The following is a 12204-nucleotide window of genomic DNA, read 5'->3' as shown; positions in this document are numbered from 1 at the left end:
CACCCAGTCACTTTACAGAAAACTTTACCAGCACTGTACCACGATATACCTGGCTGTAACTGAAGCCAACCCAAGCCACCATTAGAGGAAGCAGGAAAATCCTTGACATATTAAATTGAAGCTTAAAACCTTGATCTAAACTGTTATGGGATCAGAAATGCACACGTCAGAATCAGAATCATGTGAAAGGGTAGGCCACAGTCAGGTAGGTAATGGGCAATGGCACAGCCACTCATTGTCATCAGGTCAGTGAGTGTTTGGTTTCTCTCGTGTGTGTGTGTGTGTGTGTATTTGTGTGATCCAATAAAGATTACATTTCCTCCAGGTTTTAAGGTTCAGTTTATTCTCTCAAGGATTTGCCTTCCTCTGGTGGCTTGGCAGGTGTCAGTTGTCTGGAAATTAAATATAATTTTAGAATTTATTCTAAGTTGAACTTGACCCCCCCAAAAATTGACATTTGACAATCATCATACAGTTTATTTTACACACATCAAGTGTAAAAATTTAATGGACACATTTTTGAAGATTGTGTCTGACACAATCTTCAAAAATAAACCATTCTCCATCTACCCCCAGTGCTAGAAAAACTTTTCGACTGACACTCGAGTCGTCACTCAGTAAAATAATACCTGCACTCTACCACGATACACCTGTAACTGAAGCCAAGCCATGCCACTATTAGCGGAAGCCCAAAAATGCTTGACAGAATAAATTATTAATTGAAGCTTAAAACCTTGAGTTAAACCGTTATGGGGTCAGAAATACACACAATACCACAAAGAAAAAAACCACACACGTCAGGTCAGACGGTGTGTGATTTTTCTTTTTGTATTGGTGTGATCCAAATCCAATAGAGATTTACTCCAGGTTTTAAGATTCAATTTATTCTTTCAAGGATTTGCCTTCCTCTGGTGGCTTGGCGGGCGTCAGTTGTCTGGAATTAAAAATAGAATTGGTTGAAGCTTAAACCCCTAAAACAGACAGACAGTCACAGAGCATGACAGACACAATGTGTGACAAACATGCCATTAGTTACACGACACAAAACTAAAAATTCAAAATAGAGTTGGACACACAATAATAGTAGAACTAGAAAACCATTCTCCATCTCCTCCAGTGCTAGAAAAGTTCTAACAAATATAATATATATCATATAATACTCCAGGTTGAGGTTCACTGTGATCAATCATCATTGTTTGTTTGCAATTGCCAGTGCCACTGCCAGTCTGCCACAGCCACCTTGCCGGCAGGTCTGCTGCCAGCCTGCCACCACCAGTGAGTCTGAGTCAACAACAGTGTGACTGGCTGCGTTAACATTGATGGCTCGCTAGACTAGAGTAGAGTGGCATAACTGATTGGGAATAGATTAGGGACTCGGGGGGGAGAGGGGGAAAGGAGAAAAGGGAAGGGGGGAAAGGGGAAGGGGTAGAAAGACAGAAAGAAAGGGAGAGAGAGAGAGGGGGGAGGAGAGAGGGGAGAGAGAGAGGGGGGGGGAGAGAGGAAGGGGAATAGGGAAAGGGGAAGGGGAATAGGGTAAAGGGAATAGGGTAAAGGGAATAGGGGAAGGGAAAGGGGGAAAGGGAAAGAGGGCCTTTTAATGAAAATCTGCAAAAAAACAAAATCATTATCTCAATGGCAGACAGTGCTATAAACAAACAAATATATACAATTAACACCTCTGGTGTGGCAGACTGACAGTGGGCACTGGGCAGGGTAGGGGCACTGGCAGGCAGATAAGTAACAACAGTACAGCATCACTTCCTGGATGTGACTAACATCACTAAAAAAATTACAGAAAAAACTGCTGCTTGCTTAGCACTTGGGAATGTGTAGATTTTTCTGTAAGAACACTAGCTGATCCACATGCTCTGCTTTGAGGGTGCTTCTTTTTGCAGTTACCACATCTCCTGCAGTGGGAAAAACCCTCTCTGCAGACACGGTTGTGCCTGGAATACACAAGTATTGCTTTGACCGCTGAGAAAGGAGGGGAAATGTGACCTCATGCTCATGCCACCAGTTCAAAGGGTCCTCCGTGAGAGGCAGAGGGGGGGCTTTACAATATTTTTCCATTTCCTCTTCAGCCTTGGCATAGGGGGTCTTGGGTTCTATTGCACCTTCAGTGTCAGTGAAAGACTGTCCGAGCAAAGTCATGAGCAGCGATCTTTCTTTTGGGAGGAGATGGAGAATGGTTGTCCTCGATGGGTGAACTTTCTTCTTCTTCCAGAGTTTCTTTTCTTCTAGGCACTTCAACTTCATCCTCATCATCATGTGTCCTAGATGTAATCTGTGTTTGAACAAAAAATAATAGAAAAAAAATAAAATAAAACGCATTGTCAATTGCCTATGATTCTGATGGGGTGATGAAAAAGCACAGGAAAGGGACGATTCAGTTCCCGCACCACATCAGATTCAGAAGCATGGCTTATAAGTTACACCACACCACACAGTTCCAGTTTGTTTCAAGAAACATGATGAAATTCAAATTAAGTTTAATTACCGTACCTCCAAGGATGCAGCCTCCTCAGTCACTCCTTTGTATATCTCCAATCTCTCCTCTTCTGTGAGGATAAAAGGCAGTCCCTTAAAGCGAGGATCCAGTGCAGAGGCTGTATGAAGGATCTTCTTCTCTGCCTCACTGTTGTACCTCTTCTGGAGATCTGTTCTGATGGCATTCTTTATCTCATGGATCATGGGTGTGTCTCCCATAGTGTCTGTCATGCTCTGGAGGAGTTGTGCATTTATAGGGGCGATGAGAGAAACTGTTGGATTGCGCTCTTCTGACATCAGCATGGTTGCATCCTTCATTGGCTTTAATGCACTCACAGCGTCCTCTGCATTTGATACATCTGTTTCGTTGAGAGTGCAGAGATCGGACTCTCCTTTTCTGACTTCTGGAGACAGCAAGGTGGCACAGACTGCAGGTTGTTGTTCTAAGAACATCTCGACCATGTCGTATGCACTGTTCCATCTTGTTGGCACATCAGTTATCAGCTTATGATTCTTCAGGCCAAGACATTTCTGTTTCTCTTTTAGACAGTGGCTTGCTCTAGTGCTGCGGTGAAAGAATGTGGATATCCGTTGCACTCTGCCAAGAAGCCTGGAGAGTGTGGCCACTTTCAGCGCTCGCTGGGATGCAAGGTTTAGTGTATGGGCGAAGCATTTCACATGGGGGAATTTCCCAACTTGAGCTGCAACTATCATGTTTGACGCGTTGTCGGTCACAAGCACTACAGATTTATCGGACAGTTGCCATTCTTGCACAACACGAGACAGTAGGTCTGCCAGATGAGCACCCGTGTGAGATTCATAAATGGCTCTCGTTTGTATCACATGCGACATGATCTGCCAGTCCTTGCTAACGTAATGTGCTGTTATTGTAACATAAGACTCTGTCGTGACTGAAGTCCACGAATCACACGTTATTGCGGCTCGACTTGCTTGGCTCATTGACGCAATTATCTGAGCTTTGGTTTCGTGGTAGAGTGCAGGTATGAAGTTTTCTGTAAAGTGACTTTGTGACGGGATCTTGTAACGCGGCTCTATCGTCTTCAACAGGTAGCGAAACCCAATGTTGTCCACCACAGAGTAAGGGCGCAGGTCCTTAGCTATGAAAGTTGCTACAGCTTTTGTTCTTCTCTTCGCCTTTTCAGAGTTGGGCGGCAAAGTTGAGATTATTGCTGCATCAATTCTTGGCTGAGCTCTGTATTTTTCCTTGGCACTGGTGCTGGTGGCAGGTTTTAGCATCTCTGAGTGAAAACGGGTAGCATGGTTTCTCAAATTAGTAGTATTCCCTAGATATTTAATTTTTGTGTGACAGGCTTTACACACAGCGTATGACTTGTCCAATTCGTGCTTCCCACTTTGTTCATGTTCATAAAAGCCAAAATGTGCCCAGATGTTTGCTTTTAAAAAGCTAGGTGCATTTTTTCTCTCGTTCTTTTTGGTCTCCTTCTGCCATTTTTACTAGTCTAGCATCATGCCATGTAATTGTGACAGGGGTGATGACAATGTCTACAAACTCTGTCAGTATTTAAAAAAAAAAAAAGAAAAAAAAAGAAAAAAATGTTTAAGTGGTTAAACGGCAGCCTAAAGCCTGCCACAACAAGATCACCAGAAAAGTAAAAAGTTTCCTCTACTAGTAGTAGTATATGATGTTGATGTATGTAATTGTATATGTCATATACAATTACATACATACATCATACTAGTAGAGTAAACTTGTTACTGATATGTTAAACAAATAGTTGGCAAAAATCCTATTCTACCTCATGCTGTGACTGTCCCATTGTCCCTGTGTCCCACCAACATCCTCCTGCCCCCATTTCATTAAATTATGGTTTTATGTATTTAAAAAAAAAACATAAAGTAGTTAGCCCAATTTTTTTGTATAATGTGAAAATTTGACATTTACATTAAATTTACACTGATGGACAGATGCAGATTAGATTTTGATATTTTTATTATTGTAGATTATATATATATTAATTTATCTTACTTTGGTAAGTACCGTAACCTACCCTACCACCTCTTTTAGTCTAGTACTAGTGTGTGTGACAGAGACACTCAGACAGACAGTGAGTTTGGTTAGGTTACCCCTACCTGTGACGATGATGACCACCATGAGTGAGCTGAGCGAGCGCAGTGCTGTTCTGGTGCTGGTGCTGGAGCAGGTCTCTCTCTTCCTCTCCCGCTGCTGCCTGTGAGTGAGGACTGGAATCTGAGAGGACAGGACAGAAGAATGACAAGTTTAGTGACTGTACTAGTTCTTCCACACTGTGTGTGTCTGTGTGTGTGACAGTGACACTAACATTATATGACAAATGACAAAGACACAGTCAGACAGTTACCTACCTGATTGATTTGATGATGGTACTGACTCTGAGCTGAGTGGCAGGCAGACAGTGTGGCACTGTATCTGACTGGCAGTGGCACTGGCACTCAGGTGCTCTGGACTCTGGACGGAGCTGGTCTCTCTCCTCTCCTGCTGCTTGTGAGGACAGCGCGGCCTAGCTCGGGTCTCTCTCCCAGTCCTGACTCCTGTCACTGTGTCCTCCAGAGTCGGGTGATGGCGGGCCTGACGAGGGCACTGACGGTCGGTCGGTCTCCCTCTCCATCTCCCCCTGTAACAGTGGCAGCCTGTGCTGTGCTCTGTGCTGGCCTGGGGAGGAAGGCAGCCCACTGGGAGGTAAGCTCTGGGGGGGACTGGGACTCGGAGGAGGTCAGATTGCAGGGCCGGTGTCTTCTTCTCCTCTCTCTGAGCCGCGACACAGGGGGATGACGTCAGCAGGAGGCGGGAGGCAGGAGAAAATGTCGCGAAAGCTTCGGCTGCTGACGGTTCCACTTGGAGGTGTGGCGGCATGGCGCGAGGATGACGTCATCCTCAATAATCGATTACTTAAAGCTACAGCATCGATGCTGCATCGTGGATGGTCAAATCCCGATGCATCGATTCGGCGATTAATTTCAAAACCCCTAATGTGTGTGTGTGTGTGTGTGTGTGTATATCAGGGGTTGACAAATTTGCTTGGAATCTAGGAGCCAGGTCCGTGACGGCGATCTGGACCTGTCCCTGGCCTGACATGGAGACGAGTGAGGGGAAGATAGTCCCGAGCCCCCCACCTGTCTCCAAGTCATTGCCCATAGCTCTTAGAGGGACATTTTATTTGTTTTATTTTTTTCAAATGACGATTTTTTTTTAAATTGCATTTTAGTGTAAATATGAGATGTGAGGTCTCTCTGACCCCAGATCTCATATATAAGAGGACCTGTCATGCTTTTTTCTATTACAAGGGATTTTTACATTCCTTGTAATAGGAATAAAAGTGACACACTTTTTTTTAAAAGAACAGTGAAAAAAATAAAAATAAATGTTAAAATAAAGAAAAAAAAATAATTTTTAAACGCGCCCTGTCCCGCCAAGCTTGCGTGCAGAAGCGAACGCATATATGAAAGCAATGTTCAAACCACACATGTGAGGTATCGCTGCGATTGGAAGAGTGAGAGCAATAATTCTAGCCCTAGACCTTCTCTGTAACTCAAAACGTGCAACCTGTAGAATTTTTTAAACGTTGCCTATGGAGATTTTAAAGGGTAAAAGTTTGTCGCCATTCCATGAGCGGGCGCAATTTTGAAGCATGACATGTTGGGTATCAATTTACTCGGCGTAACATTATCTTTCACAATATATAAAAAAATTGGGCTGACTTTACTGTTGTCTTATTTTTTTTATTAAATAAATTATTTTTCCCCAAAAAAAAGTGCGCTTGTAAGTCCGCTGTGCAAATATGGTGTGACAGACATTATTGCAACGACCACCATTTTACTCTCTAGGGTGTTAGAATAAAAAAAAAAGTGTGTGTAATATATATGTGTGTGTATATGTGTGTGTGTGTGTGTGTGTGTGTGTGTGTATATATATATATATATATATATATATATATATATATATATATATATATATATATATATATATATATGTGTGTATGTGTATATGTTTAGGTGTTCTAAGTAAATGGAAGGAGATATCTCCATTAGCATTGCTGGTTGTAATTCCAACGGCCACCACAAGAGGGCGCCAGATTCCAGAAGGAATAGGATCACAGAAGGGAATAGGTTTACAGAAGGCCTCAAAGCCGGGGGCTCAATTACCGGCCGCCGGCGGCGCGGCCCGACGCAATCACGCCGGGGGGGGGGGGTCCACGGAGACAGGAGACCCCCAGCTGTGCTGCCCCAGACGCCAGGTCGCTAATTCTAGTCGCCAATGCGACCTGGCGCCCGGGTTTTGTCGAGCCCTGGTGTGTGTATATATATAAAATGTATTTTCATTTTTTTTTTGACTAGAGTGTCTTTCCCTAAATTACCTAGTAATTGACAGGTTTTCTACATTAATCTATCTTACTAAGTATAGAATTTTTTTCTGAGCTTAATCCAGTGGGAACATGATGTTGTACCCATGTTAGAATCTACAATTTCATTTTGTCTGGGCAACTCTAAATGATAATAGTATTATACCTTGCTTCTCAGAAAAGTTTTTTTTAGTAATTGTTAGTCGTTTGGGAGGGGGGATATTTGCAGCTCCTTGGACACAGCTTGATTCCGGTTGGGGTGATGGAGGGGATGTGGAATTCCTACCCTTCTTGGAATGTTCTGGGATATAGTATGCTAAGGAGTTGTCACAGCTTAAAGAGGAGTTTCCATTAGAAAAAGAAAAATTTAAAGTCAGCAGCTACAAATACTGCAGCTGCTGACTTTTAATAATCGAACACTTACCTGTTCCAGGGTCCAACAATGTGGGGGGGTCTAAGCTCCGCACGTCCCCCCCTCCGCTCGGCGACGCTGGCATTGGAACTGTGGGCCGGCTGTGGCTTCACAGCCGGGCACCCACAGGGCATGCACGAGCGGAGCCGTGTGCCGTGACTGGCCGCGCAGTCATCTGGGACCTATCACGTGTCCCAGATGACTGACAGGAGGGTGGGGGCATAGTTGAGCCCTTCCTGCGCCGAGGGGAAGTGATGTCACCAGCCCAGGCACTGAAGGAGGCAGACTACGAGGGACCCTCTAGCAACAGGCATTTAGAGGTAAGTTAAAAAAAAAAAAAATTCCCAAATTGTATTTTTTATTTTTTTAGGAATTTTAATATTTTTTTTTTTTGTGTGCAACACCACTTTAAGTTATATACTTATTTCCTAATTTGTTAAATTCCCAATGTCTCATTGATATGTTAACTAATCACATTTATTGGCTTTAGTGTGAATTGTTCTGTAATGATTTTTACTATGTATAAATAAAAATCTTAATGACAAAAAAAACAAAACAGTCCTTGGGGTCCATGCACACTGCACCTCTCAAAGAAGCTGCTCCTACAGGCTTTTGAGCCTTTTTGAGCACTCATTTTTTTTCTTCCTGGAGACCCCCCTTCATGTTAGCAAATGTGTACATGTACACTATGGCATTTTCAGGCATATACTATGGCTCTTAAGGGCAGAAAAACCCCCCACCAAACTTGTGTTTTTGAGAGGTGTTTTCAAGCATTAAAATTGCCTAATTGCCCAAAAATGTACACGCATGAAAAATATATGCATAAAAATCTTATTACTAGATTTGTATGAACATCAAAGGGTAGCTGTAAGTCATGTTTGAATTATGCAATCACATTAGGTGCTCAAAGTGGTCACCATTAGCATCCAGACACTTTTGATTTTGACAAACTACTCCAGGGATAACAGCCGATGCGTCTAAAAGCCGATTGGCTGTTATCTCCCCCCCCCCCCCCCTCGCCGCTCTTCCCGGGCCTCCCGTGCCACCGAGAGGCCCGATCAACAATCCGCCGCTTCTGGCGGCTAGGAACAGACTGGAATGAAGCCAGAAACGGCTTCGTTCCAGCCTCCTGATTGTAAACACTGAAGCGATGTCACAACGTCACTTCCTGTTTACTCAGCTGCCAATGGGGCCGGTTTAAAAAAAATATACAGTATTCAGAATCGCCAAAAACGGCGATCTGAATACTTTGAAGTGCAAAGGAGGGATCGGGGGTCTGACCCTGATCCCTCCATAGAGTACTTGTCACCACCTATTAATGTCTCACAAATCTCTTGTTTACATTCCTTGTGACAGCAATAAGAGTGATCAAATTATTATTTTTTTTTTAAATACAACTTAATAATATAAAAATAAAAGAAATAAGAAATTTTTTTTTTTTTTAAAGCGCCCCCCGTCCCCGTGAACTCGTGCAGCAAAGAAAACGATTACGGAAGTCGCGCCCGCATATGTAAATCACATATGTGAAGTATCGCCACGATCATCAGAGCGAGAGCAATAATTCTAGCACTAGACCTCCTCTGTAACTCTAACCTGGTAACCGTAAAAAAAATGTAAGTGTCGCCTATGGAAATTTTTAGGTACTGTAGTTTGTCGCCATTCCACGAGTGCATGCAATTATAATGCGTGACGTGTTTGGTATCTATTTACTTAGCGTAACATCATCTTTCACATTATGCAAAACAAATTGGGCTAACTTTACTGTTTTTAGTTTTTTTGTAAATCCATTAAAGTGTCCCTTTTCCCAAAAAAGTTATGTTTAAAACACCACTGCACAAATATCGTGTGACATAACATATTGCAACAATCGCCATTTTATTCTCCAGATTCTCTTTTGGGGGTTCTAAGTAATTTTCTAGCAAAAATTACGGATTTTAACTTGTAAACACCAAATGTCAGAATGGGCTTAGTCATAAAAGGGTTACTGTTTTACATTAAAACGTAAAATAAACAGTATAAGGCTGGGTTCACACTGCTGCGGGGGGAGATCCGGATGTGATTCGCACCCGCACTGCAGTGCAAATCACATCCGATCTCCGTAGCGATGCGAGTTCAGCCATACAGATAGTATGGCTGAATTCGCATTGCTCCCGCAGCAAACTCGCACGAGACCCTTTTTTTGGTCCGCAACAGAATCGGATCGCATGGGGGTTCACACCATGCGATCCGATTCCTGTGCGAGTCTGCAGATCGCACTGCGATATGCGGACGGATCTGGGGGTGTCATTAACATATCATTGACACTCCCAGCCGTCCGCATAGGGCAGTGTGAACTGCCGGCGGGAGGTGTGCGATGCGGGAAAACGCCGCGGATTCGCGGCGTTCCCGCATCGCTATAGTGTGAACCTGGCCTTAAGGTATAAATCCAAAGTTCAGAATTATGAAACAGATATAGTGGCCCCAGGATAGTCTAGAGGACACTGGAGTATGCATTGAGATGAATAAATTCTAGCAGTTCGTAGTATTGCAGTGTGATAATGTATCTTATAAGAGGGTCACAGAAAAACAAATTATGTAAATCATAAAATAGAAGAACAGAACATAGGAAGAAGGAAAAAAAAAAGGGAAGAAGCAAAAGAAAAAGGGAGAGGGGGAAAATAAGCAATCCCAAAAGGGTCCAGGGTATGGGTGAAAAAAAAAAAAAGGGAAGAAGCAAAAGAAAAAGGGAGAGGGGGAAAATAAGCAATCCCAAAAGGGTCCAGGGTATGGGTGAAGAAAAAAGAAAAAAAAATCTTGAGCTTTCTATGTGATCTCATGGGTATATATTCACGATAAGGGATACACGTAGAATAAAAAATTACAGCAGAGCTTTAAGGGCATCAGAAGTGGAGAAATCGATCTAGACATACCATACAGTTTTAAACTTCTCATAGGAATCGTCCATTGCTAACATCTACTCCATCTGCATTATATCATTTGACGTAGAGACCCACAAGGCTAAAGAGGAAGGCACGTCTGACTTCCAAAATAGGGTGATAAGTTTCCTAGCAGCTGAAAGAAAAAAGCAGAGCAAACTTCTTTTTGGGAGGCAATTGAGCCTGGAAGTACAGACAGCAGTGCTACTTCAGGTGAGGGCTGTAGGGATAAATTATATATTGTAAACTGTGAAAACTTGTGACCAAAAAGGTTGTATCCTGCTGCACTCCCACCAGATGTGTAATTAATTCCCTTCTGCCGAGCCACACCTCCAACAATGGGCAGGTGTGGACATTAATATCCGCTTCAGCCCCGGAAGATTTTGCCCCTTCCTGACCAGAGCACTTTTTGTGATTTGGCACTGCATCAATTTAACTGACAATTGCGTGGTCGTGCGACGTGGCTCCCAAACACAATTGATGTTCCTTTTTCCCCACAAATAGAGCTTTCTTTTGGTGGTATTTGATCACCCCTGCGGTTCTTATTTTATGTGCTATAAACAAAAAAGCGTCAATTTAGATTTTTTTTTTTACATTTTGCTATAATAGATACCCCCCCCCCAAAAAAAAAAAAAAAAAAAATTATATATATATATAATTAAAAACTATTTTATCCCACAGTTTAGGCCAATACGTATTCTTCTACATATTTTTGGTAAAAAAAAAAAATCGCAATAAGCGCTTGGTTTGCGTTTACAAAGTAGGGGATAGTTTTCTGGCATTTTTATTAATAATTTTTTTTTTTACTAGTGATGGCGTCAATCAGCGATTTTTTTTTATCGTGACTGCAACATTATGGCGGACACATCAGACATTTTTGTCACTTTTTTTGGACCATTGTCATTTTTACAGAAATCAGTGCTATACAAATGCACTGATTCCTGTGTAAGTGACACTGGCAGTGAAGGGATTTATCACTAGGGGGCAGGGTAAGGGTTAAGTGTATCCTGGAGTGTTTCTAACTGTGGGGGGCGTGACTACGCATGACACATCCCGTGGAATCAATCGCTGCGGGGATATCCACGATCGTCTCACGGAGAGGAAGAACGGGGAGATAATAATGTACACAAGCATCTCCCCCGTTCTGCCTAGTCACAGTGTCACTGATCTCTGCTCCCTGTGATTGAGAGCAGAGATCAGTGACACTGTGACTAGGCTTGTGTACATTATTATCTCTCCGTTCTTCCTCTCCGTGAGACGATTGTGGATATCCCCGCAGCGATTGATTCCACGGGATCCGCGACCCGACTCACGGAGGTCCCGGTCGGCGCGCGCGATGGCATGGACGGAAATTTAAAGGGATGTACAGGTACACCCATTTGCCCAGCCATGCCATTCTGCTGACGTACATCGGCGTGTGTCGTTCGGTAACCGGATATTCCATGTAATGAGAGGGGATCCCTGTACTATCTAGACATAAGCTCGTTTGTTTTGTTTTTTCCTGAGCATAGCAGGAAATTTTAGATTTGTGGGCAAAATGGAAGGAAGTCTGCCAATCAGCAGTCGTAAGCTCTTTTCTCAGATCCGTGGACCACATCCTTGTATAAGGGGGAACTCATTATTGCCTAATGCATGTAGTAATTTATAGATTGTAGATAATAGGTGTCTGGGCGTTTCAGTAATACCACGTACACACGACCGGTTTTTATGTCAGTTCCGCTGAAACGCACTTGTGTACACACGATCACACCAAAGTCCGATCATTTAGAACGCAGTGACGTACAACACGTACGACGGGACTAGAAAAAGGATTTTAAATAGCCAGTCGTTTTTGGTCCGACTGAATAGCATACAGACGAACGTTTTTTCCAATAGTAATTGATTCCGTCGGAAAGATTTAAAACATGTTCTATTTTTAGGTCCACCAGAATTTTCGAAAGAAAGTCAGATGAAGCCCACACACTATGGGAATATCCAATGAAATTATTCGGTCTGACCTTTTTCTGCCAGAAAGTCCGGTCGTGTGTATGCG

The 12204-nt window shown here is 43.0% G+C and overlaps 1 protein-coding gene across 8 annotated transcripts in view; it reads left to right on the top strand.

The window, feature by feature from the left end:
• Positions 1-12204, top strand: part of DUS2 (dihydrouridine synthase 2) — a 1012599-nt gene that overhangs the window by 25283 nt on the left and 975112 nt on the right. Inside the window, exon 2 of one of the 8 annotated variants that reach the window (XM_077457213.1) lies at positions 8705-8870. The exons of the other annotated variants lie outside the window; for them this stretch is intronic. The gene's annotated coding sequence lies outside the window, so the exon portion shown is untranslated. The remainder of the gene's footprint in view (positions 1-8704; positions 8871-12204) is intronic. 8 annotated transcript variants of the gene reach the window in all.

Source organism: Lithobates pipiens, unplaced genomic scaffold, assembly GCF_037356315.1.
Source record: "Lithobates pipiens isolate NorthernLeopardFrog02 unplaced genomic scaffold, aLitPip1_a1.2 Scaffold_10, whole genome shotgun sequence".
Lineage (NCBI taxonomy): Eukaryota > Metazoa > Chordata > Amphibia > Anura > Ranidae > Lithobates > Lithobates pipiens.
Note: the sequence above shows the minus strand (reverse complement) of the source record. Positions and strands in the feature narration are given on the sequence as shown.